Raw genomic sequence first — 26,629 nt, forward strand, 5'->3', positions numbered from 1 at the left:
GAAACCAGCCAAACAGGTTTTCTTAGGTTTAAAGAAGAAAGGTTGAACTTTATTAAATTTAAACCCTAATTCGGTTAATGCCTACGGATACACGACGCACCCACGTTAGTGGCACCTTATCGAATGCCTTTTGGAAATCCAGGTAAACTACATCTACTGGTTCCCCTTTATCTACCCTACCAGTTACATCCTCAAAAAACTTGAATAAATTTGTCAAAGAGTATTTCCCTTTATTAAAATCATATTGACTTGCTCTAATCATATTGTGCTTTTCTAAGTGTATTGTTAAAACTTCTTATATAATGATAGATTATTTCATAATAGATTGCAGCATTTTCCCAACATCTGATGTTAGGCTAACTGGCTTGTAGTTCTCTGTTTGCTCTCTCCCTCCTTTCTTGAAAAGCGGTGCAACATTTGTCTCTGTTGAGACTGTTCCCGAATCTAAGGAATTTTGGAAAATCATAGCTAGGGCATCCATTGTATATAGAATGATTTGGACTTAAATGTGGGAGGCATGATTGGGAAATTTGCTGATGACACAAAAATTGGTCGTGTAGTTGATAGTGAAGAGGATAGCTGCAGACTCCAGAATGATATCAATGGTTTGGTTCAGTGGGCGGAAAAGTGGCAAATGGAATTCAATCCCGAGAAGTGAGAGGTGATGCACTTGGGGAGGGCAAATAAAGTGAGGGAATACTCAATAAATGGGAGGATATTGAGAGGGGTAGTGGAAGTGAGAGACCTTGGAATGCATGTCCACAGGTCCCTGAATGTGACAGGACAGGTAGATAGAGTGTTGAAGAAGGCATATGGAATGCTTTCCTTTATTGGCCGAGGTGTAGAATACAAAAGCAGGGATGTAATGGTGGAACTGTATAAAACACTGGTTAGGCCAAAACTGGAGTATTGTGTACAGTTCTGGTCACCACATTACAGAAAGGACATAATTGCTCTGGAGAGAGTACAGAGGAGATTTACAAGAATGTTGCCAGGGATTGAAAGTTACAGCTATGAAGAAAGATTGGATTGGCTAGGGTTGTTTTCCTTAGGACAGAGGAGGCTGAGGGGTGACTTAATTGAGGTGTACAAAATTATGAGAGGCCTAGTTAGAGTGGACAGGAAGGACCTGTTTCCCCTAGTGGAGAGGTCAGTAACCAGGGGGCACAGATTTAAGGTGATTGATAGGAGGATTAGAGGGGACATGAGGAAAAACTTTTTCACCCAGAGTGTGGTGGGCGTCTGGAATTCAGTGCCAGGATCGGTGGTGGAGGCAGAAACCCTCAATTTTTTTAAAAGGTACCTGAAATGCTGCAACTTGTAAGGCAATGGAGCAGGTGCTGGAAGGTGGAATTAGATTGGGCGGCTAGTTTTTTTGGCCAGCATAGACACGACGGGCTGAATGGCCTCCTTCTGTGCTGTAATATTTCTATGGTTCTATGGTTCTTTCTCTGCAGCTAAATCTTTTAGAACCCTAGGTTGTAGGCCATCGGATCTTGGGGATTTGTCAGATTTAGTTTCTTAAGTTTCTCCAATATTTTTTCTCTGCTGATATGAATTTCCTTAATTTCCTCATTCTTTTTAGCCCCTAAGTTACTGTCTATTTCTGGTATGAAACTTGTGTCTTCTACTGTAAAGACAGACACAAAATATTTGTTCAATGTCTCTGTCATTTTCACATTCCCCATGATAATTTCTCCTGTCTCTGCTTCTAAGGGACCAATGTTTACTTTAGCTACTCTCTTCCTTTATATACACAATTAAAGCTCTTACAATCTGTTTTCATATTGCTGGCTAGTTCACTCTCATTCTATTTTTTTCCTTTTTTATCAGCTTTTTGGTGGCCCTCTGCTGGTTTCTAAAACACTCCAATCCTGAGACTTGCTGCTCTGTTTTGCAACATTGTAAGCCTTTTTGTTTAATCTAATACTATCCTTAACTTCCTGAGTGAGCCATGGATGTGTCTTTCTTGCTGAGTTTTTGGTTTTCAATGGAACGTATTTTTGTTGAACATTTTGAATTGTTTCTTTATATGTTTCCCACTGTTCATTTACTGCCATACCTTTTAGTCAATTTACCCAATTTAACTTAGCCAGTTCTCCGCTCATTCCTACATATTTGGCTTTGTTTAAGTTTAAGATTCTTGTTTGTGATTGGAGCATGTCACTTTCAAACTTAACATGGAATTCAAAGGTCACATACCTAAAATGTTAACTCTGTTTCTCTCTCCACAGATGCTGCCAGACCTGCTGAGTATTTCCAGCACTTTCTGTTTTTAGTTCAGATTTCCAGCATCCGCAGTATTTTGCTTTTGTAATGGAATTCAATGTATTATGATCACTATTTCCCAGTGTATCTTTTACTATGGCATTACTAATTAACCCTGCTTCATCACACAATACTAGATTTGAGATAGCTTTATCTCCCTTCGGCAGCTACAGGAGAAATGCCGTGAACAACAGATGCCCCTCTACGTTGCTTTCATTGATCTCACCAAAGCCTTTGACCTCGTCAGTAGACGTGGTCTCTTCAGACTACTAGAAAAAATCGGATGTCCACCAAAGCTACTGAGTATCATCACCTCATTCCATGACGATATAGCGGTGCCTCATCAGACCCCTTTCCTACCCTGAGTGACGTGAAACAGGGTTGTGTTCTCGCACCTACACTATTTGGGATCTTCTTCTCCCTGCTGCTGTCACATGCGTTCAAGTCTTCAGAAGAAGGAATTTTCCTCCACACAAGATCAGGGGGCAGGTTGTTCAACCTTGCCCATCTTGGAGCGAAGATCAAAGTATGGAAAGTCCTCATCAGGGAACTCCTCTTTGCTGACGATGCTGCATTAACATCCCACACAGAAGAGTGTCTGCACAGACTCATCGACAGGATTGCGGCTGCCTGCAACGAATTTGGCCTAACCATCAGCCTCAAGAAAACGAACATCATGGGACAGGACGTCAGAAATGCTCCATCAATATCGGCGACCATGCTCTGGAAGTGGTTCAAGAGTTCACCTACCTAGGCTCAACTATCACCAGTAACCTGTCTCTTGATGCAGAAATCAACAAGTGCATGGGAAAGGCGTCCGCTGCTATGTCCAGACTGGCCAAGAGAGTGTGGGAAAATGGCGCATTGACACAGAACACAAAAGTCAGTGTGTATCAAGCCTGTGTCCTCAGTACCTTGCTCTATGGCAGCGAGGCCTGGACAACGTATGTCAGCCAAGAGCGACGTCTCAATTCATTCCATCTTCGCTGCCTCCGGAGAATCCTTGGCATCAGGTGGCAGGACCGTATCTCCAACGCAGAAGTCCTCGAATCGGCCAACATCCCCAGCATAAACACCCTACTGAGCCAGCGGTACTTGAGATGGCTTGGCCATGTGAGCCGCATGGAAGATGGCAGGATCCCCAAGGACACATTGTACAGTGAGCTCGTCACTAGTATCAGACCCACCATGTCTCCACTTTAAAGACGTCTGCAAATGCGACATGAAGTCCTGTGACATTGATCACAAGTCGTGGGAGTCAGTTGCCAATGATCGCCAGAGCTGGTGGACAGCCATAAAGGCGGGGCTAAAGTGTGGCGAGTCGAAGAGACTTAGCAGTTGGCAGGAAAAAAGACAGAAGCGCAAGGAGAGAGCCAACTGTGTAACAACCCCGACAAACAAATTTTTCTGCAGCGCCTGTGGAAGAGTCTGTCACTCTAGAATTGGCCTTTATAGCCACTCCAGGCGCTGCTTCACAAACCACTGACCACCTCTAGGTGTTTACCCATTGTCTCTCGAGACAAGGAGGCCAAAGAAGAAGAAGAAGAAGAAGATCCCTAGTCGATTCCATAACATATTGCTCCAAGAAACTGTCCCAAAAATGTTCTGCAAACTCATCTTCTATACCACCTTTTCCAATTTCATTGTCGCAGTCTTTATGAAGATTACAGATCCCCATAATTATTACATTGCCTTTAATACAAGCACCAATAATTTCTTGTTTAATGCTCTGTCCAATGGTATAACTACTGTTAGGGGTTCTATAAACCACTCCCACAGTGTTTTCTGATTCTTGCTATTCCTTATTTCCACTCATACTGTTTCTACTTCACGATCTTCTGAGGCCAGATCGTTTCTCACCAATGTCCTTATGTCATCCTTTACCACGAGTACTACCCCTCCTCCTTTGCTATTCTGTCTGTCTTTCCGAAATATTGTGTACCCTGAAATATTTATTTCCCAATCTTGATCACTATGGAACCGTGTCTCTGGAATGGCAATTAGATCTAAATCATTTACCTCTACTTGTGCCACTAGTTCATCCATCTTATTGCAGATACTTCACGCATTCAGATAAAGAACATTTAATTTCATTTTTTTACTTCTATTCCTTGCAATGACCTTATTCACTGATTTACAATTTCTGTTAAACCCTTTGTCCTTTCCTGTCCCATTCTGCTTGTCTATACTGTTCCAATGCCTCGGCCTTTCTCTTTGGATTTCTAAATCTTCCCTCTCCCAAATCCTCCTCACCTCTGTTGGTTCACAACCTCTAGTCTTACCTGCTGGAACACTCTTGAGTTTGTACGCTCTGTCCCTGACTTCCACACTCTGAATATCATTACTCTTATTGCTCTCTTGCTCCCTTGGGGCAAAGGCGGGTATCTGGAGTTGGGTCGCAAATCAGCCATAACCTCATTGAATGGCAGCACAGTCCCGATGGACTGAATGGCCTCCTCTAGCTCCTAATGTTCCTGTGTTATTGATATTAGGAGCTCCCTTATACAGTCAATGAATGCTGAATAAGCTGAAGTGTCACATCTGAGGAGGATGTGGAGAATTTAAACTACAAAATGGAAACCAAAGAGGATTTTTAAAGGTTAAAGTGTCTATCTCACTAAACTGTCGCCGCTGAAAGTGTGTCAAATATATAATTGGTGGTCACTTTCACTGAGTTCTTTATCCAATCAATTTCCACAATGCCTGTCTCAATGGAACATTAGTATTCAGTATTGTCTCTCTTTGCAGATATTGTTCAGCTAATTGTTAATATAAATCTGTCAGAATGTGGCTAATTAAAATAGGAGAGCACGCTGAACCTGTCCTTTAGCTCAAAGCTGCTTAAATATCCTATACAGACAATCTTCAAGAATAACCTTCTGATCATAATGTCCGCACAGTGTTTTAGCACCCACACAGAAATACTCTGAGAATTTTGATTGGATGTTCGGTCTCATTATCACTGAGTTGGATTTCGGTGAACACACTGCAAACTTAATCACTCAACCAAAAAAGTGAAATTGTCAGTTAAAGCACTTATTCAGCAGTGGGGGCAGTAATTACTTTTTACAACTTTTTTGGCCAGTGAGCATTTGTGTGGTGAAGACTCATTTTAAATGTAATGTTTTCACAGTCTTTAATAACTCCATAGTCACAACTCTGTGCCTCATCTTAAAGTCCTGTGATTTATGATAGTATTATCTATAATGATCTATGAAGATCTTAATGTGTGCTCGCACTTGGAATCATAGACTCACACTGCACAGAGGGAGGCCATTTGACCCATCATGCCTCTGCTGGTTCTTTGAAAGATCTTTCAAGAGTGCCACGCCCCCACTCGTTCCTCATAACCCTACAAATATTCCCCACTTTAATTAAATGGCAGAACAGACTCAAGGGGCTGAATGGCCTACTCCGTTTCCTGTATTTCTTGTATAACACAGGGTGTTACATCTCTGCATTATTAATTTTGCATCACATCACACTTCTCGATATTAATTGTACATTAAGCAAAGGAAGAGGGAGTCCGTGAACATCTCCATCCCCAATGATGGGGGAGCCCAGCATGTCAGCGCAAAAGACAAGGCCTTAGCAATCACCTTCAGCCAGAAGTGCTGAATAGATGATCCATCTTTGTCTCCTCCTGAGGTCCCCACTATCACAAATGCCAGTCTTCAGCCAATTCAATTCACTCCATGTGACATCAAGGAACCTCTGAAGGCACTGGGTACAGAAAAGACTATGGGCCCTGACAACATCCTGGCTGTAGTACTCAAGACTTGTGCTCCAGACTAGCCATGTCCCTAGCCAAGCTGCTCCAGTACAGCTACAACACTGGCATCTACCACAGAATGTGGAAAATTGCCCAGGTGCAATTGCCCAGGGAAATTTATGAGGGGCATTGATAGGAGAGATAGGAAGAAACGTTTTTCCTTAGTGGAGGGGTCAATAACCGGGGGCATAGATTTAAGGTAAGGGGCAGGAGGTTTAGAGGGGATTTGAGGAAAAAAAATTTCACCCAGAGGGTGGTTGGAATCTGGAACACACTGCCTGAAGGGGTGGTAGAGGCAGGAACCCTCACAACATTTAAGCAGTATTTAGATGAGCACTTGAAACGCCATAGCATACAAAGCTACGGGCCAAGTGCTGGAAAATGGGATTAGAAAAGATAGGTGCTTGATGGCCGGCACAGACATGATGGGCCGAAGGGCCTGTTTCTGTGCTGTCAAACTCTATGAGGGTTGTCCTGTCCATAAAAGGCAGGATAAATACAATCCGGCCAATTACCGCCTATTCTCAAGCATCAGCAAAGTGATGGAAGGTGTTGTTGTCAGTACTGTTACAACGTCAGTTAGACCATTAACGTGAAAGCGTGAGATATGAACTCCCAGACCAATTTAAAGGATTACACGACAAGATTTCACATTTTAAGACTCATATTATAACAACTAAACTAAAAATTACCAATAACTAAACCATACTTTGTATGTAGCAAATACTCCAAATTACAGAGATAGGTATTTTTTCTTCACTTATTAAAACACTTGAAAACCCTCACACCACATTTATACGTTACACTATCCTCCTTGAAGTGAACTCTTTTCAGCTAAAAGTCCCAAACTCCTCCCAGTTCCAATGGTTTGGATTTCCCAGACCTTCTCAAAGTCAACGTCCTCTTTGCTCACGTCTTCTACTTTCGACCTGGAATTCTGTGAATAAGGCGATCTCAGGTCTTTTCCTTCTCTGCACACCTCAACTTTCAAATCAGGTTCAAGTCCTCACAGCCTTTCGCTGTATCAGTGTTCTAAGAGCAGGTGTTCACCCTCTCTGTCCCTTGAGGCTGCCATCACTGCTCATTATCTTCAGTGCCATTTCAACACCCCCCCCCCCCCCCCCCCCCCTGCTCTCATGCTCACATCTCTGTCCTGGGATTGCTGCAGTGTTCCAGTGAACATCAATGCAAGCTCGAGGAACAGCATCTCATTTACCGATTAGGCACACTACAGCCTGCCGGACTGAACATTGAGTTCAATAATTTCAGAGCATGATGGGCCCCCCATTTTACTTTTATTTTTAGTTATTATTCTTTTTTTTTTACATTTTTTACAATTTTTTTTAAAAGTTTATTTCATTTCATCTTAGTTTGTTCAGTTTGCTTACCGACTGTTTTTTTTCATGTTTGTACTTGCTGCTGTTTAATCTTCAGTCCATTAACACCCTATCTGTACTAATGCTTTGTCTTTCAACACACCATTAACATATTGTTTGTCTTTGCTCCAAGACCTTCTGGTCAGCTATGTGGCCTTGTCCAATCTACACCTTCTCCTTTGTTATCTCTTGCCCCACCCCCGCCTCACTTGCTTATAACCTGTGACATTTCTAATATTTGTCAGTTCCAAAGAAGGGTCACTGACCCGAAACGTTAACTCTGCTTCTCTTTGCACAGATGCTGCCAGACCTGCTGAGTAGTTCCAGCATTTCTTGTTTTTATTTCAGATTTCCAGCATCTGCAGTATTTTGCTTTTATGTTAATAATCATTTGTTTTTTCAAGTATGCAGAGCCCACCAGTCTGGCCACAACCAAACCACCTGGGCCTTTTTTTGTTTCCAGGTGTTAGCAAGTGCAATTCGTATTTGCATTTTCAGAGCCACTGTTAGTGTATTTTCCCAATCCACCACAGCCAACTTGCCCCTCATTGCTTCCTAGTTTCCTTTGTTCAGATTTAAGATCCTACTTTCAGAATGAACTATATCACTTTCAAACTTAATGTAAAATTCTATCATATCATGGTCACTATTTTCCAAAGGCTCCTTTAAGCAAAGTTATTAGTTAGCCCTTTCAAAGTACATAAATCTAAAATAGCCCGATCCCTAGTTGGTCCTGACCCTCTGAAAGTGCAGCATTCCCTCAATACTGCCTCTCCGACAGTGCAGTGCTCCTTGAGTACTACCCCTTCGACAGTGCAACACTTACTCAGTCCTGCCTCTCTGACAGCGCAGCACTCTCTCAGTACTGCCCCTCCAAAAGAGCAGCACTCCCTCATTACTGCCCATCCGACGGTGCAGCGCTCCCTCAGAACTGACCCTCCAACAGTGCAGCACTCCCTCAGTACTGCACTGGGAGTGGCAGCCTAGATCCTGTGCTGTCATATATTGAATGGGAGTTGAATCCACAACCATCTGACTCAAAGAGAGAGAGACAGTTACTGAAGCACAGGTGGCACCATGTCAGCTTGGTCCTTTAAAGTGCTACAGCACGAACAGGTACTGCATGACACCTACTCTCCTGCCGCTCAGTTGCTCATCATCCTCTCCATTACTAATTGCCAAAGGCTGCTCCTCTACTACCCACATTTATACCCTACAAACCTGGATCTACCCAGAACCACTCACTCTACTAATAATTTACAGCATTTTCTTTGTACCATCACCTACCATATGTTAACATGGTTAAATTCGTGACAAAGCATCGGTGATAACATTATTTTTCCCCCAAAAAATATACAATTTTCAAAATGATAAGGCTGTAACAACAATAAACTCCAACTTAGCATTTTGACATTAATGGTTGTCCCATTCAGCCCATTACAACCTTCCAAACATAGTCTCCCAGTTGTTTCATGTTTTCCTTCCAAGTGTCCCTATCATCCATCACCTCAGCCGGGTGAACTGCACTGGTAGGAACACTGGTCACTACTGGGTTCACTATTCTCTGAGAAGTTTCTCGGGTACCGCTTAACCCGTTTGGCATCAGTTGATTCTGAAAAACCCCATCCAGAGTAACAAAAACTGACTTTTCTTTATCTTGGGTTGTCAAAGGAATTTGACAGTATCCCTCCAATACATTTATCTCTGTAAGACACATGGTGTTGCCCACTCTGTCCATACAATCTTCTAACTGAGAAACTGAGTAGGAGTCTGCCTTCATTACCTTTTCTGTAGTCTATGCAAATTTAGGCCAACCCACCAGGTTTAGGCATCAAGACCAGCTGTTCTGACTAGGTTCAACTAAGCTGCCCTCCAGCATTGTTTGGATCCCTGCTTCCACTTGGGTCTGTCTGTCTGGACTTAAGTGGCAAGGATGTTGTTTTAAAGGAATAGATCCCCCTATACCCACATTATGTGTGGCTAAGGTTGTGCATCCCAGCTTATCGCTACAGACTCTTTTAAACATTGTGAAAAGCCTGGTTAGGTCTTCACGTTGTTTTGCCTTTAAGTTGAAAAGCCTGTTGTCTAATTTTCCTAGCTGTTCTGTATTCGCTAATCTGATAATTGGAGGTTCAATCTGAGAATTTTCTAGGCCTCCTTCTGCCTCATCCTCACTGTCTTTTTCCTTCTCAACAGTCCCGATTTCCTGACATACCTCTACTGACTTATCCTTCTCCCTGCGATAATATGCTTTAACGTATTAATGTGACACAATCGGTTCTTCTTCCAGCGATCAGGGGTGTCAATCAAGTAATCTACCTTACCCGCTCTTTTGATCACTCTATATGGGCCGCTGAACCGTGCTTTAAATGGTTCTCCCTGTAATGGTAACAACACTAATACTTCATCCCCTGGTTAAAAATCGCGGCTTTTTGTATTCTTGTCGGCCCATTTTTTCATATTGGCTTGGGATGCTTTAAGATGTTCCTGAGCCACACTGCAAGCTTTCGTGAGCCTTTCCCAGAACACAGATACGTAGTCCAATATCGAAGATTCATTCTTTTCTTCCAGGAATCTGTCTTTTATGAGTTTTAAAGGACCTTGTTCTTTATGTCCGTAAACCAGTTTGAAAGGACTGAAGCCTGTAAACTCATTCGGTGAGTCTCTGATGGAAAATAAAAGTTTAGTCCTTTATCCCAGTCATGTGGATATTCGTGACAGTATGTTCTAATCATTGTTTTGAGAGTTTGGTGGTATCTCTCTAAAGTTCCCTGTGACTGTGGGTGATCTGCTGAATACTTCAACTGTCTAATCCCCAAATTGCCCATGACTTCTTGAAATATCTTAGACATGAAGTTAGAACCTTGATCTGATTGAACTTCAAGTGGTAATCCATATCTCGTAAAGAATTGGATTAACTTTTCTACTACTATTCTAGCAGTAATTGTCCTCAAAGGAATGGCCTCTGGAAATCGAGTAGCCGTATCCAATTTAGTAAGTATGTATTGATGCCCCACTTTTTTTTTGGCAAGAGTCCTACACAGTCTACTAATACCCTGCTAAATGGTTCCTTAATTACTGATATGGGAACTAGCGGTGCCAGTTTTATGGTAGGTTACGGTTTTACCACAATTTGACATGTATGGCATGTCCATCAAAATTGTCTTACATCCTTTGCAAGGCCTGGCCAGTAATAATGTTGGCTTATACATGATTTGGTCTTCCAAATTCCCCTATGTCATACAAAAGGAATGTCATGTGCTAAACCTTAATAATTCCTGGCGATATTTAGGTGGTACCACTTTCGGTTCAACAACTGTCCGGTCAATGAGGTGGTCTCCATTTCCTCCTCAAAACCCCGTTTGCCAGAGCCGTCTGTGTTATTTGGTATATCTCCAGATCAGCTTGCTGTGCTACAATGATAGACTATTAGTTAAACATCTCATTTGGATTATCTAAATCCCCAAATAAGGCTTCAGATACTTGGCTGTCTGTTTGTGGTGCCACTTATACCTCCGACAATGGATGCTGTTTGCCCATTGCTTGGGTCAGTACACACGCAGGAAATATTCCTGGAACTTGTTCCTGCAGTTGTTCCATTTCCTTAACTTCACTTGGTTCCTCTGTAATTATAGGAGAAACTGATATTTTTGATCCAGCCAAATCATTTCCTAGGAGTAGAACAATTCCGTTTACTGGCAAACAGTGGACAACTCCTACAGTTACTATCCCAGATATTAAGTCACCTTCTTGGCGTACTTTACATAAAGGTAGGGGTATATACTCCCCACCAATTCCATTAACTAAAACTTTAGCATTCAAGGCTCTCTGGTAGAAACATTATATCTTTCCTTAGCAAGAGTGTTTGGGTTGCTCCTGTATCCCTGAGTATAATGATAGGTTTTCCTGTCTCACTTACAGGATATAGAGTTACTCTCCCCTTTGATAAAAATTCTTAATAACTTTTGGGTATCTTATTCTTAACCTCTAACTCACTTTAGTTTTTGTACCTGGTTTTCCAGCTGCTGTTAAAGCTATAGCCTGGTCTGCTATACTCTCAGTCAGAGTTTTTTCCTCTGCATTAGCTTTGCGTACCCCAACAAGTCCTATGGGTTTACCTCGCAATTTCCAGCACTCTGAATGAAGACGTCCCATTTTGTGGCAATGATAACACTTAGGCTCGCGAACCTCACTTCTAGCCTCAGCACCTTCCTTTCTGACCTGAGGAGGTGATCCTGGGGCATTCCCAGCTGTTCCTTCTTGTCTCCAGCTATTTGACTTCCTTTCGCTCTCCCACTTTCTATCCTCCTCAGGTTTATGGGGGTGATGGACAGCAGGTTTCACCTTATTCACAAGCTTGAAATCATCAGCAATTTCCGCTGCTTGCCTAACTTTCAAAACTTTCAGGTTATCTACATGAGTTCTCACTACTGAAGGGGTCGAATTTTTAAATTCCTCCAAGAGAATCAATTCTCGAAGGTTCTCATGTGGTTTCCATCTTTAATGCCTGTATCTAACGGTCAAAATTAATTTGCTTCACCCTCTCAAATTCTACGTGTGTCTGCCCAGCCAATCTCCGTAAGTTCCAAAACTTCTGATGGCACAGTGGCGCAGTGGTTAGCACCGCAGCCTCACAGCTCCAGTGACCCGGGTTCAATTCTGGGTACTGCCTGTGCAGAGTTTGCAAGTTTTCCCTGTGACCGCGTGGGTTTTCGCCGGGTGCTCCGGTTTCCTCCCACAGCTAAAGACTTGCAGGTTGATAGGTAAATTGGCCATTATAAATTGCCCCTAGTGTAGGTAGGTGGTAGGAGAAGGTGGGGATGTGGCAGGAAACCACAAACCACTGACCACCTCCAGGCGCTTACCCATTGTATCTCAAGACAAGGAGGACAAAGAAGAAGAACTTTCAATAATAAGGCAAAGAAACTAGCCAAACAGGTTTTCTTAGGTTTAAAGCAAAAAGGTTGAACTTCATCAAACATAAGCTCTAATTCGGTTAATGCCCACGGATACATGATGCGCCCACTCTAGTATGCATACGCGATACACACATGCAGATAGAGAACGAGAGGAGCAGAAGAAATAAAGGGGAAGCATTTGAGGCACTTCCAAACCCACAACCTCTACCACCCAGAAGGACAAGGGCAGCAGATGCTTGAGAACACCACCACCTGCAAGTTCCCTTTCACGCCACACACCATCCCGACTTGGAACTATGACCGAAATTTTACGCCGCTCCCCCAAACGCGGGCTGGTGGCAGGGTGGGGCGTGTAAAATAGAGTGGGAGGCTCAGGGTGCCTTCCTGATCCGGTCCTGCCTCCGCCGCCATTTTACGCGAGGCGGTGGCAACGAGAATTGGCCCAACCGCCCCAGGCCAATCAAGGCCCTTAAGTGGCCAATTAACTGCCATTTAAGGGTCTCTGCCTGCTACCACCGGATTTTATTGTTGCCCAGGCCTCAGAAAAGCTGCCTGGTAAAAGAAGGCTGCCTTCTGATAGCCTGGAGGGGTGCACTCCTGATTGGGCAGCCTTTGCCTGACGGAGGGCTGCCCCCAATGCCACAACCCCCCCCCCCAATCGACCCCCCCCCCTTTGCCTCGGTGGGGCCCAACTGTTTGCGCCCGGCGAGGCCCCAAAAACGAACCCGTTCTCCGGGGCTCCCCGACATCTTCAGTTGGGTTGCAGTCCCAGCAGTGGCCACCGCTCCAGGTGGCGCTGCTGGGACCATGAGCTGCTGGCCCATTGATTGGCCGACAGCTCTATTAGGCAGGACTTCCTGCCTCAATAAGGTGGAAGTCCCACCTCAGACCAATTAAGGGCCTGGGAACCGTAAAATCTGGACCAGCTCCCCAGGCCTGGCAGAGGCAGGATCGCCACCAACTTTTCGGTCGGTGGACCGCTCCTGTCCGGCTACCGTAAAATTCCGGCCTATATCGCCGTTCCTTCACTGTCGTTGGGTCAAAATCCTGGAACTCCCTTCCTAACAGCACTGTGGGTGTACCTACCCCACATGGACTGCAGCGGTTTCGGAAAGCAGCTCACCACCACATTCTCAACGGCAATTAGTGATTGTCAATAAATGCTGGCTTTGCCAGCGACGCCCACATCCCACGAAAGAATAAAAAAAAGGCTAAAGTAAAAGCAAAATACTGCAGTTGCTGGAAATCTGAAACAAAAACTGAAAGTGCTGGAAATAGTCAGCAAGTCAGGCAGCATCCGTGGAGAGAGAAGCAGAGTTAATGTTTCAGGTCTGTCACAGGGTTTAGTGGACCTGTATACAGTCCTCTGGGAAATTAGTGGACAAGTGCAACTCCAGAGCACTGGCTGTACTCTCCGCCCCTCCCCTTCCCAGTGCACCCAATGCCCCGGAGTAAGATTTCAGCCCCTTACAACTTAGAATGCTCCGCAATCTCGGCGTTTCTCCAATCTTGGCCTCTTGCACAACACCAAGATTCTTCACTCCACCATTGGTGGCCATGCCTTCAGCTGCCTGGGCCCTAAGCTGCTTTTCCACCTCTCTCTTCTCCTTTTACACTCCTTAAAACCAATCTCTTTGACCAAGCTTTTGGTCACCTGTCCTAATATCTCCTTATGTGGCTCAGTGTCAATTTTTTGTTTGATTAATGCTCCTGTAAGTAAATTGGGCCTATATTCTCTGGAGTTTAGAAGAATGAGAGGCGATCTCATTGAAACATACAAGATTCTGAAGGGGCTTGACAGGGTAGAAGCTGAGCGATTGTTTCCACTGGTCGGGGAATCTAAAACGCGGGGGCACAGTCTCAGGATAAGGGGCCGATCATTCAGGACTGAGATGAGGAGAAATTTCTTCACTCAAAGGGTTGTGAATCTTTGGAATTCTCTACCCCAGAGAGTTGTGGATGCTCCATCATTGAATACAGTTAAGGCTGGGATAGATAGATTTTTGGTCTCTCAGGGAATCAAGGGATATGGGGAGCGGGCGGGAAAGTGGAGTTGAATCCTAAGATTAGCCACGATCGTATCGAATGGTGGAGCAGGCTCGATGGGCCATATGGTCTTCACCTGTTCCTATTTCTTGTGTTCTTGTGATGTTGCTTTGTGTTCTTATATTCTTGGGGCGATTTCCTAAAGGAGGTCAATAAATACAAGCCTTTGCTGTTATAAGGGTAGGCCCAAAGAACTGGGACTTCTTTCATGATAGAAATGATGATCTGATTGCAGGTTTTAATATGATGAAGGGATTGAATTGCATGCAGCGAATGGGAGAATGAGGAGGACATGAGTGTGGGTTAAATATGTAGGCTAGTTTAGAATGTTGGGAGTAATCCCTTTCGCAATGAATCATCACCCTTTGGAACAGATTATCCAAGTGCGGAGTGAGTGTGGATTCGCGACAGACCTTCAGAGGAAGCTGAACAAGTTCCAGAGAGATCAGCACGTTCCCCTGTTATGGAAGGGAAACTGTGGATAGTTTGGGAGTTTATGAGTTACAGCGGTCTCCTGAAGCTTCGCTTGACTGTCACAATGTGGGTGAGGGTCAGAGAGGAACCTTTGAGAATTTTACCCAAATTTGACCTCATTTTAATTACATCCCTTACACAAAATTAATCTTATAATGCCTCTTCCAGGAGATTGCGTGACAGAGGGAGGGGTGGTGTATGTGGTTGTATTCCTTCCTCGTGGGACAGATTTGACGGACTAGGTGGTCTTTTTCCACTCTTTTTTTCCATAGAATCTTACAGCACAGAAGGAGGCCATTTGGCCCCTCATGCCTGTGCTGGCTCTTTGAAAAAGCAATCCAATTAGTCCTGCAAAGTATTTTTTCCCTTCCAGTATTTCTCCAATTCCCTTTTGAAAGTTACTATTGAATCTGCTTCCACCGCCTTTTCAGGCAGTGCGTTCCAGTTCACAGCATAAAACTTTTCTCCTAGTGTTTCCTCTTGTATTTGAGTAAATGTGAGTGGTCACATGACCATATCATTGAATAGTGGGTACAACAGGCACGCTGGTAGAAATACCAGAAAGACTAGTTGTTGTAAGGATAAAGGAAGTTTGTGGAAATGTATAAACATATTAAAAACTTCACTGGTTAATATGAAGGACTACTTCAAGATAGACCAACAACAACAACAACTTTTATATTTATATAGTACCTTCAACAATAATAATAATCCCAAGGCACTTCCCAGGGTCACTATAAAACAAAATTTGACACTGAGCTACCTAAGGTAATATTAGGGCAGGTGACCAAAAACTTCATCAAAGAGGTACGTTTTAAGGAGCATCTTAAAGGAGGAGAGGTGGAGAGATGGAGAGGTTTAGGGAGGGAATTCCAGAGCTTGGGGCCCAGGCAGCTGAAGGCACGGCCGCCAATCATGCAGTGATAAAAACTGGGGATGCTTAAGAGGCCGGAATTGGAGGAGCGCAGAGATCTCAGAGAGTTGTGGTGCTGGAGGAAATTACAGACATGGGGAGAGTTGAGGACATAGAGGGATTTGAAAACAACAGTGAGAATTTTAAAATCAAGGTGTTGCTTAACCGGGAGCCAATATTGGTCAGCGAGCACGGGATTGATAGGTGGTGAACTAGACTTGATGCGAGTTAGGACTGGAGGATGATCTCAGGTTTACAGAGGGTAGACCACGGGAGGCAGACCAGAAGTGCACCTGGTATAGGCAGGTCTATGCAAGGATGTTAGCTAAACGTGATGGAAGGAACGTTAGTGCAGATTATTAGAACAACTTCATGTAAAGAGTGAATAACATTTGAAATGGTCAGTGGAGAAGGTAAAAATCTGAGACTCATTTGAGAATAAAAACTTGCATTTCCACAGCACCTTTCACAACCTCAGGACATCCCAAAGCACTTTACAGCCAATGGAGTACTTTTAAAGTGTAATCACTGTTGTAATGTAGGAAATGTGGCAGTCAATTTGTGCACAGAAAGCTCCCACGAACAGAAACTGATCAGATAATCTGTTTTAGGTGTTGCATTGAGGGATTAAGCATTGTCCCAGGACACTGGGGAGTATTGCACTGCTCTTCTTTGAAATGGTCCTGTGGGATCTTTCACATCCACTAGAGACAGCAGCCAAGGCCTCAGTTTAACATCTCATCCGAAAGATGGCACCTCCGACAGTGCGGTACTCCCTCAGTACTGTATTGGGAGCATCAAATCTGCATTTCGAGCTTAAGCCATTGTTTTTGCTCCCTGCTCCAAACTCTGTTCCCTAGCTAGCGACTCCATCCTTCTCCCTGACAACAGTCTGAGATTAAGCCAGTCTATTCACAACCTTGGTGTCACATTTGATCCCGAGATGAGCTGTTACGACCAGGTGAGAAAGGTGTCTCGGGGTCTCTTGCTGTCTTTACCTGGTCTTATTGCAACAGGGTTTAATTTTAAACACACTGTGTTTTGAGCCCCCCTTTGGTGAATCCTTGTTCACCACTTTCCAATTATAAGGCAAAGAAATTAGCATAAACAGGCTTTCTTAGGTTTAAAGAAGAAAAGTGAAATTTAATTAAACTTAAACTTAAAACTCTAATTCAGTTAATGCCTACGGATATACCCCATGCCCACCCTAACATGTACACACGATACGCACATGCAGATAGTGACAGAAAAGAGCAGAAGAAAAGATAAGTAGAACAGTTTGAGGCAATATCTTATTACTGTGCTTCGAGCTCACTGCATAGTCATGGAGAGATACAGCACTGAAACAGGCCCTTCGGCCCACCGAGTCTGTGCCAACCATCAACCACCCATTTATACTAATCCTACATTAATCCCATATTCCCTACCACATCCCCCCCATTCTCCTACCACCTACCTACACTAGGGGCAATTTACAATAGCCAATTTACCTATCAACCTGCAAGTCTTTGGCTGTGGGAGGAACATCGTTTACATCGTTTTGTAAGTAATTCTTGCTTTTTGTTGGGGCCCAGTATTCTTCTTAAACCTTGTTCACTGTAGGAGACTTGGTCAATGAAATAGGTTTTAAGGAGTGTCTTAAAGGAGGAGGAATGGATCGCTGCAGAGGAGGCTGGCACCCAGGCATTGGAGGATGACCGCCAAGGCTGTCCCAGATCTCAGGACGAACAGGAGGCTGGCATGGTTGCAAGGACAACACTGATTCAGCAATGTTTCACGTGAGTGCCTCTAAACCCTTATGACAGATGGCCCATAGCCTTCCAGCACAGAGAGCTATCTCTGCACAATGACCTATCTCTGATGAGTCCCATTGCCAACCATGACCATGGAGAATGAGGATTCTACCGCCAACATTCTCCAACATCACAGAGCAATCCCAGGTCCCCTGTCTCCTGCCCCCCCCCCCCCCCCGCCGAGTTTCCATCCCCCTTTTGACATGAAGTGTCAATAACACACATATCAGTTTGATTACATAAACAATTAATATTAAAATGAAAACAGAAGAGCTGACAAATGTGGAAAGCAGCACCCAGGTAACCCATTAAATTAAATCAATGGTCTGTCGCCTTTCTTTCCTTAACACTGCTACGTGGTACTCCCCGTATGGCAGAGGATGAGGTGGAGGCAGCCTGCACCCTACTGTCTGCTTCCAGCTGAGATGCCTGTGGCTTCTGTCCTCGTCTTGGAGGTGCCCGTGGGGATTATCCACAGACTGCCATGCCTGTGTCATTGCAGGGGCAGACTCTGTCAGGGGCCTTGCGGCATAGATGGTTCCTGAGTCGGAGGGAGTGAGGGAACGAAGGGTGACGCTGGAGCCCCCTGAGGGGTGGCCCCTTCATCTGCCTCTTCAACTGCCTCAGCCCTTTCCTGGCACCCTGAATGCAGGATGTGGCCACCGACTGGGATGCAGTTGGCATCTATGCTGTGCATCTCAGCACCATCAGCCACACTGAGGGGTCTATGTTTCAGAGAGTATTTGGCATCTATGCTGTGCGTATCAGTGAGCTGCTCATGCATCCACTCAGAGTGCTGCTTGCACATGGCTCTCCAAGAGGTTCCCAATCTCTCATTGGAGGGACTCATGAATCCCTGAGTCATGGTGGAGCACATGCACTGCATTGATTCCTCCATTGCATGCCCATGGCTCCGCAAGGCCTCAAGGATCTCCAGCAAACGGGAACTTTGCTGTCTCTGATTCTCAAGGAACCTGAGGGACAGCATCTTTGCCCAACGGAGCATCGGTGCATCCGTCCTCCATCCTCTGAGGGGGACTACTCACAGCTAACTCTGCCTTGCACTCCTCCTCCTGCTTACAGCTGATGTGAGGTTCACCCAGTGCTCTCCGTTCTAAGCTAGTTTGTGGCCGACTGACGTGTGTCTGCGCTGGTGGAAGGTGCTGAGGAATGATGTGATGGTGTTGGCTCTGGTAGCTCTTGTCCCGCCGTGGATGGTGATCTTTGTCCTTTGTTACTGTGCTCCCCCTCAGCTACTGGCCCTGTGAGAGACACACGGAGGCGGTTTTGAGAACTCAGACTACTCATCGTGTGCCCCCAGCACAAACAACCCCATAGAAGATATTGGTCAAAGAGCCTCCTCCATCCCAAGGTACAGCTATCAAATAACTCTGATGATAGGATGGCCTCAATGCTGGTGATGTTAGCTGTTTCCAGGACTTCAGTGTTTGTTATGCAGATCTTGAGGATGCTATGGAGGCAGCAAACATGACGGCGGTATAGGACCCATGACTTGGTGCCTACAGAAGGGTACTGAGGACTACCACAGCCTCAGAGCACAAACCAAACTCAAAGTTGTGCTACAGTCTGCCAAGAAATTTCGCCTCTTTGTTTTTGGAAGGAAGTGTGCTGTAAATTCTTAAAATCCACACTGTTCGTACGCTTTGATTTCCCCTTTATGGTTGATACAGTAAAGGAAGTTTCATTCTTATTGTGCAATGTAGTTGGCTTTTATTTTGGTGGCAGGCCCAATGCACACACCTCCAATCCCATGAAACATTGAAATCCTGTCTATTATATATTCTTTATTTGATATCCATTAGATATTTTGTATGTAGTGCATTTTTTTTGCGATTATTGTTGAAATGAAGCTCAAATGCTTTTGTTGAAACACCAGATTTCATTCAGGGATCATCCTCATAAATGTCAGCCTTCTCACTGGAACATAATGATTAATGTAGGGAATTAGAATTAGAATTAGAACATTACAGCGCAGTACAGGCCCTTCGGCCCTCGATGTTGCGCCGACCTGTGAAACCATCTGACCTACACTATTCCATTTTCATCCATATGTCTATCCAATGACCACTTAAATGCCCTTAAAGTTGGCGAGTCTACTACTGTTGCAGGCAGGGCGTTCCACGCCCCTACTACTCTCTGAGTAAAGAAACTACCTCTAACATCTGTCCTATATCTATCACCCCTCAACTTAAAGCTATGTCCCCTCGTGTTTGCCATCACCATCCGAGGAAAAAGACTCTCACTATCCACCCTATCTAACCCTCTGATTATCTTATATATCTCTATTAAGTCACCTCTCCTCCTCCTTCTCTCCAACGAAAACAACCTCAAGTCCCTCAGCCTTTCCTCGTAAGACCTTCCCTCCATACCAGGCAACATCCCAGTAAATCTCTTCTGCACCCTTTCCATAGCTTCCACATCCTTCCTATAATGCGGTGACCAGAACTGCACGCAATACTCCAGGTGCGGTCTCACCAGAGTTTTGTACAGCTGCAGCATGACCTCGTGGCTCCGTAACTCGATCCCCCTACTAATAAAAGCTAACACACCATATGCCTTCTTAACAGCCCTATTAACCTGGTTAGCAACCTTCAGGGATTTATGCACCTGGACACCAAGATCTCTCTAACAAACACAAGAAATGCTGGACTCACTCAGCAGGTCTGGCAGCATCTGTGGAAAGAGAAGCAGAGTTAACGTTTCGGGTCAGTGACCCTTCTTCGGACCTCGGACCTTTCCGAAGAAGGGTCACTGACCCGAAACGTTAACTCTGCTTCTCTTTCCACAGATGCTGCCAGACCTGCTGAGTGAGTCCAGCATTTCTTGTGTTTGTTTCAGATTTCCAGCATCCGCAGTATTTTGCTTTTACCAAGATCTCTCTGCTCATCTACACTACCAAGAAACTTCCCATTAGCCCAGTACTCTGCATTCCTGTTACTCCTTCCAAAGTGAATCACCTCGCACTTTTCCACATTAAACTCCATTTGCCATCTCTCAGCCCAGCTCTGCAGCCTATCTATGTCCCTCTGAACCCTACAACATCCTTCGGCACTATCCACAACTCCAGCGACCTTCGTGTCATCCGCAAATTTACTAACCCACCCTTCCACACCCTCTTCCAGGTCATTTATAAAAATGACAAACAGCAGTGGCCCCAAAACAGATCCTTGCGGTACACCACTAGTAACTAAACTCCAGGATGAACATTTGCCATCAACCACCACCCTCTGTCTTCTTTCAGCTAGCCAATTTCTGATCCAAAGCTCTAAATCACCTTCAACCCCATACTTCCGTATTTTCTGCAACAGCCTACCGTGGGGAACCTTATCAAACACCTTCCTGAAATCCATATACACCACATCCACTGCTTTACCCTCATCCACCTGGCCCGAGTCTTTCACGAGGCTCTCTCATTATATACAGAGGAGCAGAATTCAAGTTCATGACTGAAAGTTAATAACTCATTTTTGGTGGGATGGGGTCAGAACACAAGTGTTCGCTTGTGTACTGCCAGGATATTTAGGGGACGGTCCCTTGGCACCAATGACAGACGTTCGTATCCGAGGGTGAACAGTAGCCGCCAATCAGAGGCCGGAAGTACCCGGGGGGGGGGCGGGGAATTGGAAAGGGGCGGGGCCCCGCGGGGCTGGGGAGAAAGGGGCGGGGTCTACAGCGCATGGGAGAGGGGAGAAGCAGAGGGGGCGCGTCTTCCCGAGGGGCGGTGCCTCCTGAGGGTTGGGGGAGGGGGAGCCGCGACTGGGGGGGGCGTGGCCAAACCGCCTCAATCCGCAGTGCGGCTGCATTGAAGTCGCCGGCCAATCAGCGGGCGAGTGCGGCCCGGTCCCGCCTGCTTAGTCTGATTGGTCAAGGGGGCGGGCCGGTATCACACAACGGGCCAGCGTAACTGGTGCGAGCCCGCTGCCAATCAGCGTGACGCTAGATTCAAGTTTGGTTGTGGCCAAACGCGCGCGAGCCTTGGGGGGGGGGGAAGGGGGAAAAATCAACCAGAAAACAGAAAGGGGGCTCGGGGCCGGAAATAGAGTTCGGCTGCACGGTGAGGCGCGGTGCCTTGTGGGTAAGAGAATCCAGTCGGCTAACTGGCGGCAGCGGTGGCGGAGCTCCGTCTCTTTGTCCCGGCGACTCAGGGCTTCCGCTACGCGCTGCCATCTCTGAGAATCGGCTTTTTAAAAATCTATAATTTAATGATTGTTTTCATTTTAATTTTTTTTCTTAATTTGGGAAGCAGTGAGATCGGCGCGGACTGACGGGGCAGCGCGACCGTGAGGTGAGGTGGGGCAAGGCCCGGCCCGGGGGGGAAGAGGGAGAGAGAAGCGCCGCATTTTGTGTCTTGGCTCAGCGGCTCCTCACAAAATGGCGGCGGTCGAGGCTTCGAGTGAAATATCGCCGGTTGTCGAGCTTTCCCGCGTAGCTTGTTTTTTGAAGTAATCTTGTGGTTTACTGTTTGAGGGGGTTTGTTCAGCTCTTGTGGATAATTCTACTACGTGCGTGATGGGCTCTGTGTGTGTGTGTCTCTCTCTCTGTTCTTCCCTACCGAGTTGGAGACTTTTTATTTCCCTCCCCCCTCCCTGGGAGGCCGGAGGAGCGTAGACCACATCGTGGTCGTGGCTGTTTGGAAGCATTTCTATCGTGAAGGAACTGATTCCTTAACTCTTATTCCCCTCCCCCACCTTTTGTGCTTTAAAAGACAAAGCCGGCTACTGAATCTCTACCCTCTACCGCAACCTGTTTTGTAGTTGTGACCCACCCTTCCACCAGTGTTCTCTTGTATTTTCCTCTTCTCCTCTCTTTCCCCCCCCCCCCCATCTCCTCTCTTTTCTCCCCCCCCCCCCCATCTCCTCTCTTTTCTCCCCCCCCCCCCATCTCCTCTCTTTTCTCCCCCCCCCCCATCTCCTCTCTTTTCTCCCCCCCCCCCCATCTCTCCTCTCTTTTCTCCCCCCCCCCCCCCATCTCCTCTCTTTTCTCCCCCCCCCCCCCATCTCCTCTCTTTTCTCCCCCCCCCCCCCATCTCCTCTCTTTTCTCCCCCCCCCCCCCATCTCCTCTCTTTTCTCCCCCCCCCCCCCATCTCCTCTCTTTCTCCCCCCCCCCCCCCCATCTCCTCTCTTTTCTCCCCCCCACCCCCATCTCCTCTCTTTTCTCCCCCCCCCCCCATCTCCTCTCTTTTCTCCCCCCCCCCCCATCTCCTCTCTTTTCTCCCCCCCCCCCCATCTCCTCTCTTTTCTCCCCCCCCCCCATCTCCTCTCTTTTCTCCCCCCCCCCATCTCCTCTCTTTTCTCCCCCCCCATCTCCTCTCTTTTCTCCCCCCCCCATCTTCCTCTCTTTTCTCCCCCCCCCCCATCTCCCTCTCTTTTCTCCCCCCCCCCCCATCTCCTCTCTTTTCTCCCCCCCCCCCCCCCCATCTCCTCTCCTTTCTCCCCCCCCCCCCCCCATCTCCTCTCTTTCTCCCCCCCCCCCCATCTCCTCTCTTTTCTCCCCCCCCCCCCATCTCCTCCTTTTCTCCCCCCCCCCATCTCCTCTCTTTTCTCCCCCCCCCCCATCTCCTCTCTTTTCTCCCCCCCCCCATCTCCTCTCTTTCTCTCCCCCCCCCATCTCCTCTCTTTCCCCCCCCATCTCCTCTCTTTCCCCCCCCCCCCCATCTCCTCTCTTTCCCCCCCCCCCCCCCCACCCTCTCTTTCCCCCCCCCCCCTCTCCTCTCTTTCCCCCCCCCCATCTCCTCTCTTTCCCCCCCCCCCATCTCCTTCTCTTCCCCCCCCCCCATCTCCTCTCTTTCCCCCCCCCCATCTCCTCTCTTTCCCCCCCCCATCTCCTCTCTTCCCCCCCCCCATCTCCTCTCTTTCCCCCCCCCCATCTCCTCTCTTTCCCCCCCCCCATCTCCTCTCTTTCCCCCCCCCCATCTCCTCTCTTTCCCCCCCCCCATCTCCTCTCTTTCCCCCCCCCATCTCCTCTCTTTCCCCCCCCCATCTCCTCTCTTTCCCACCCCCCCCATCTCCTCTCTTTCCCCCCCCCCATCTCCTCTCTTTCCCCCCCCCCCCATCTCCTCTCTTTCCCCCCCCCCATCTCCTCTCTTTCCCCCCCCCCATCTCCTCTCTTTCCCCCCCCCCCATCTCCTCTCTTTCCCCCCCCCCATCTCCTCTCTTTCCCCCCCCCCATCTCCTCTCTTTCCCCCCCCCATCTCCTCTCTTTCCCCCCCCCATCTCCTCTCTTTCCCCCCCCCCCATCTCCTCTCTTTCCCCCCCCCCATCTCTCTCTCTTCCCCCCCCCATCTCCTCTCTTTCCCCCCCCCCATCTCCTCTCTTTCCCCCCCCCCATCTCCTCTCTTTCCCCCCCCCATCTCCTCTCTTTCCCCCCCCCCATCTCCTCTCTTTCCCCCCCCCCATCTCCCTCTTTTCCCCCCCCCCCATCTCCTCTCTTTCCCCCCCCCCATCTCCTCTCTTTCCCCCCCCCCATCTCCTCTCTTCCCCCCCCCATCTCCTCTCTTTCCCCCCCCCCATCTCCTCTCTTTCCCCCCCCCATCTCCTCTCTTTCCCCCCCCCATCTCCTCTCTTTCCCCCCCCCCATCTCCTCTCTTTCCCCCCCCCCATCTCCTCTCTTTCCCCCCCCCATCTCCTCTCTTTCCCCCCCCCCCATCTCCTCTCTTTCCCCCCCCCATCTCCTCTCTTTCCCCCCCCATCTCCTCTCTTTCCCCCCCCATCTCCTCTCTTTCCCCCCCCATCTCCTCTCTTTCCCCCCCCATCTCCTCTCTTTCCCCCCCATCTCCTCTCTTTCCCCCCCCCATCTCCTCTCTTTCCCCCCCCCCTCCCACCAAGCTGGTTCCTGGTTCGTTGTGTTGGGGGAATGCTCATCTAGTTTCTTGATTTTTGTGGGGCTCCTTTTGTTTGTTCCAGGTTGTCTTTATGGTGAGCCCCCTGAGCAGCCTGTGGCAAGCTGGTTCCTGGCTCCTTATTGTTTCCTCTATCAGTTTCTCTCTTTCACCCTGTCCCCTACCTCCTGCAGTTCCTGATTCTAATTGTTTATTTTTCCTTTCCCCTCTTCCCCCTCTCCTGTTTGTGGGTGATAGGCTGTGTTCCTTGTTCTCGATTTTTCTTCTCTGTGCCTCTGACCCAGTTTCTCTTTGTCTTGATTCCTGGTTCTCTTTGTCTGTTGTCTTCTATTCTGTTCCCTCACTCCAATTCCTGGTTCTGTTATATGTCATCTTACTGCCCCAAATCCTGGTTCTCTTTATTTTTTGGCTCCTCCCACCCCCATCTACTGATTGAGAAATAATCTTGCTTTAATTGCCCTGCGTCACGGTGAGTCAATCAAAGAGGAGCCATATTTCCCTGCATTTACCCGGTGCTGGGCAGTGGAGCCATTTTTTTCCTTTTGTGCAATGTGTTCTTTTGTGTAATCCGATGGGTGGAGTGTGACTCAATGATTCGTCTTTTGCACCTAAATTGGGGAGGATGTGGTAATAAACAGGTCTGGAGGGTGATGGTGATTGTGTTATTTTCTCTCCTAGGTAACTCATTTCCCCACCCTTCCCTTTTTTAATATTCTTCTTTTGGAAGTTTTTCGTTGTGACAAGCCGCCAAAGTGGAGAGTGTGATTGCAGAAGGGGTTGCTTCTCGTTTCAGGTATCTCTATGCTCACCTTGTACTGTCGTAATGTTTCTTTAAATGTGCCCTGGTGCTTTGTGTTTACAAGAATATATTGCCGTGCCATCCAGAATTGTTAGGTCTTATGAAGTGACTTGTGGTGGATTAAACAAGGTACAAGAAAATGCCTGGGTTCACACATTAACCATTATGCATACTCTGTTCTGTACTATTCATGGTGATTGCCAGATTCATAAATCGCTGACTTTTTTTTTTACTGACTGTCCAGAATAAATTGTTAAAATACTGCAAGCTGGATGGTTGTGGTTTCTTTCCAGCTTTTTGTCTACAAGGCATTTCAAAACTGCAAATCTTCAGTCACTTCATGAGTTCTGTAGCAGTCCTAAAGTGGTTCCTCCTGCCCAGTGGTACTTAATAGCATCTGGTATGAAGCAGATACTTGAAATAGATATTTAAGGCTTCATGACACAAGGCCATGGTTGAGCTCTGGATTACTTACTGGCAGTTATGGTGCTTGCCGTTAGCTAGTCCCAGTTTTGAGCAGATGAATGCCCCTTTTAACAAAGGACAGATTTACTCTATTGCGGGAACTGGTATTGATGACTAGAATTACATTGAACATTCTATACCAGTGATATTCATGGGCTGCCAAAGTATGAGGTGTCTGAGCACAAGTAGCAGTAGTTAAGCTAATGCAGTGGATGTTGGCTGTCTCTAAGCTGAAAAATATTTTTTCATCTTTCTAGTGCTTCTTCGGGCGGAGGAGGAGGTAGGGGTGCGCCTCAGCACTATCCCAAGACTGCCAGCAACAGGTAACTATCAATTCTGAAAAAGGGCTATTCAGATTCAGATCTGAAATCTTCGGGCTTACTAATCTGAGACTAAAGACTGGTATTTTCTTGTGACGTAGTTAACCTGGCTTTTTTCAATAGTTGCAGCACATTTAATACGAAGAAATAGTTGTGATAAGTTTGGTTTTCTTTCCTGTTTAAGGATATAAAACTAATATGTAACAAATTAGATGCCGTGGAAAATTGTCATAGTTAATGGCCAGTGTTTGTGGAAACATGTAGAGTACAACTACTGCAAATTGTAAACGTCTCAAACCCTGATAGCTATAGCAGGTGACTAGTTCAGTTATTCACCATCGCATCTGGCTGGACCACCTTGAAAACTATTGAGTCCTGCTGTCACCTGTATGGATTTTAGTGCAAACTGTCATCTTAAACCCCTCTCCCCTATCTCCTGCACCCTCACTTCCAACGATGTGTGCTTTCATGAGTTTTCTTAACTAAGATTGAAAACATCTCATCAACTGCTTCCCTCCCTTCCCCTAGCCCACTGAGCCAAACTTTCTGGAAGGCTTCCCCTGCCCTGGCCCTGAACTTGTAGATTGAAGTTTCATTCATATCTCCCCTTATGCCCTCTCTGAG

The 26,629-nt window shown here is 46.6% G+C and overlaps 1 long non-coding RNA gene across 3 annotated transcripts; it reads left to right on the forward strand.

The window, feature by feature from the left end:
• The first annotated feature begins 21,615 nt into the window (after positions 1-21,615).
• Positions 21,616-26,008, forward strand: LOC137377207 (uncharacterized). 3 transcript variants are annotated; one of them, XR_010976377.1, is made up of 3 exons: positions 21,616-21,636; positions 25,100-25,214; positions 25,943-26,008. It is a non-coding gene; the product is annotated as an uncharacterized lncRNA (long non-coding RNA). The 3 variants fall into 3 exon arrangements; XR_010976375.1 differs by having other exon boundaries at positions 21,636-21,657; XR_010976376.1 differs by lacking the exon at positions 21,616-21,636 and adding an exon at positions 22,003-22,024.
• Positions 26,009-26,629: the final 621 nt, after the last annotated feature.

Source organism: Heterodontus francisci, chromosome 14 (genome assembly GCF_036365525.1).
Source record: "Heterodontus francisci isolate sHetFra1 chromosome 14, sHetFra1.hap1, whole genome shotgun sequence".
NCBI lineage: Eukaryota > Metazoa > Chordata > Chondrichthyes > Heterodontiformes > Heterodontidae > Heterodontus > Heterodontus francisci.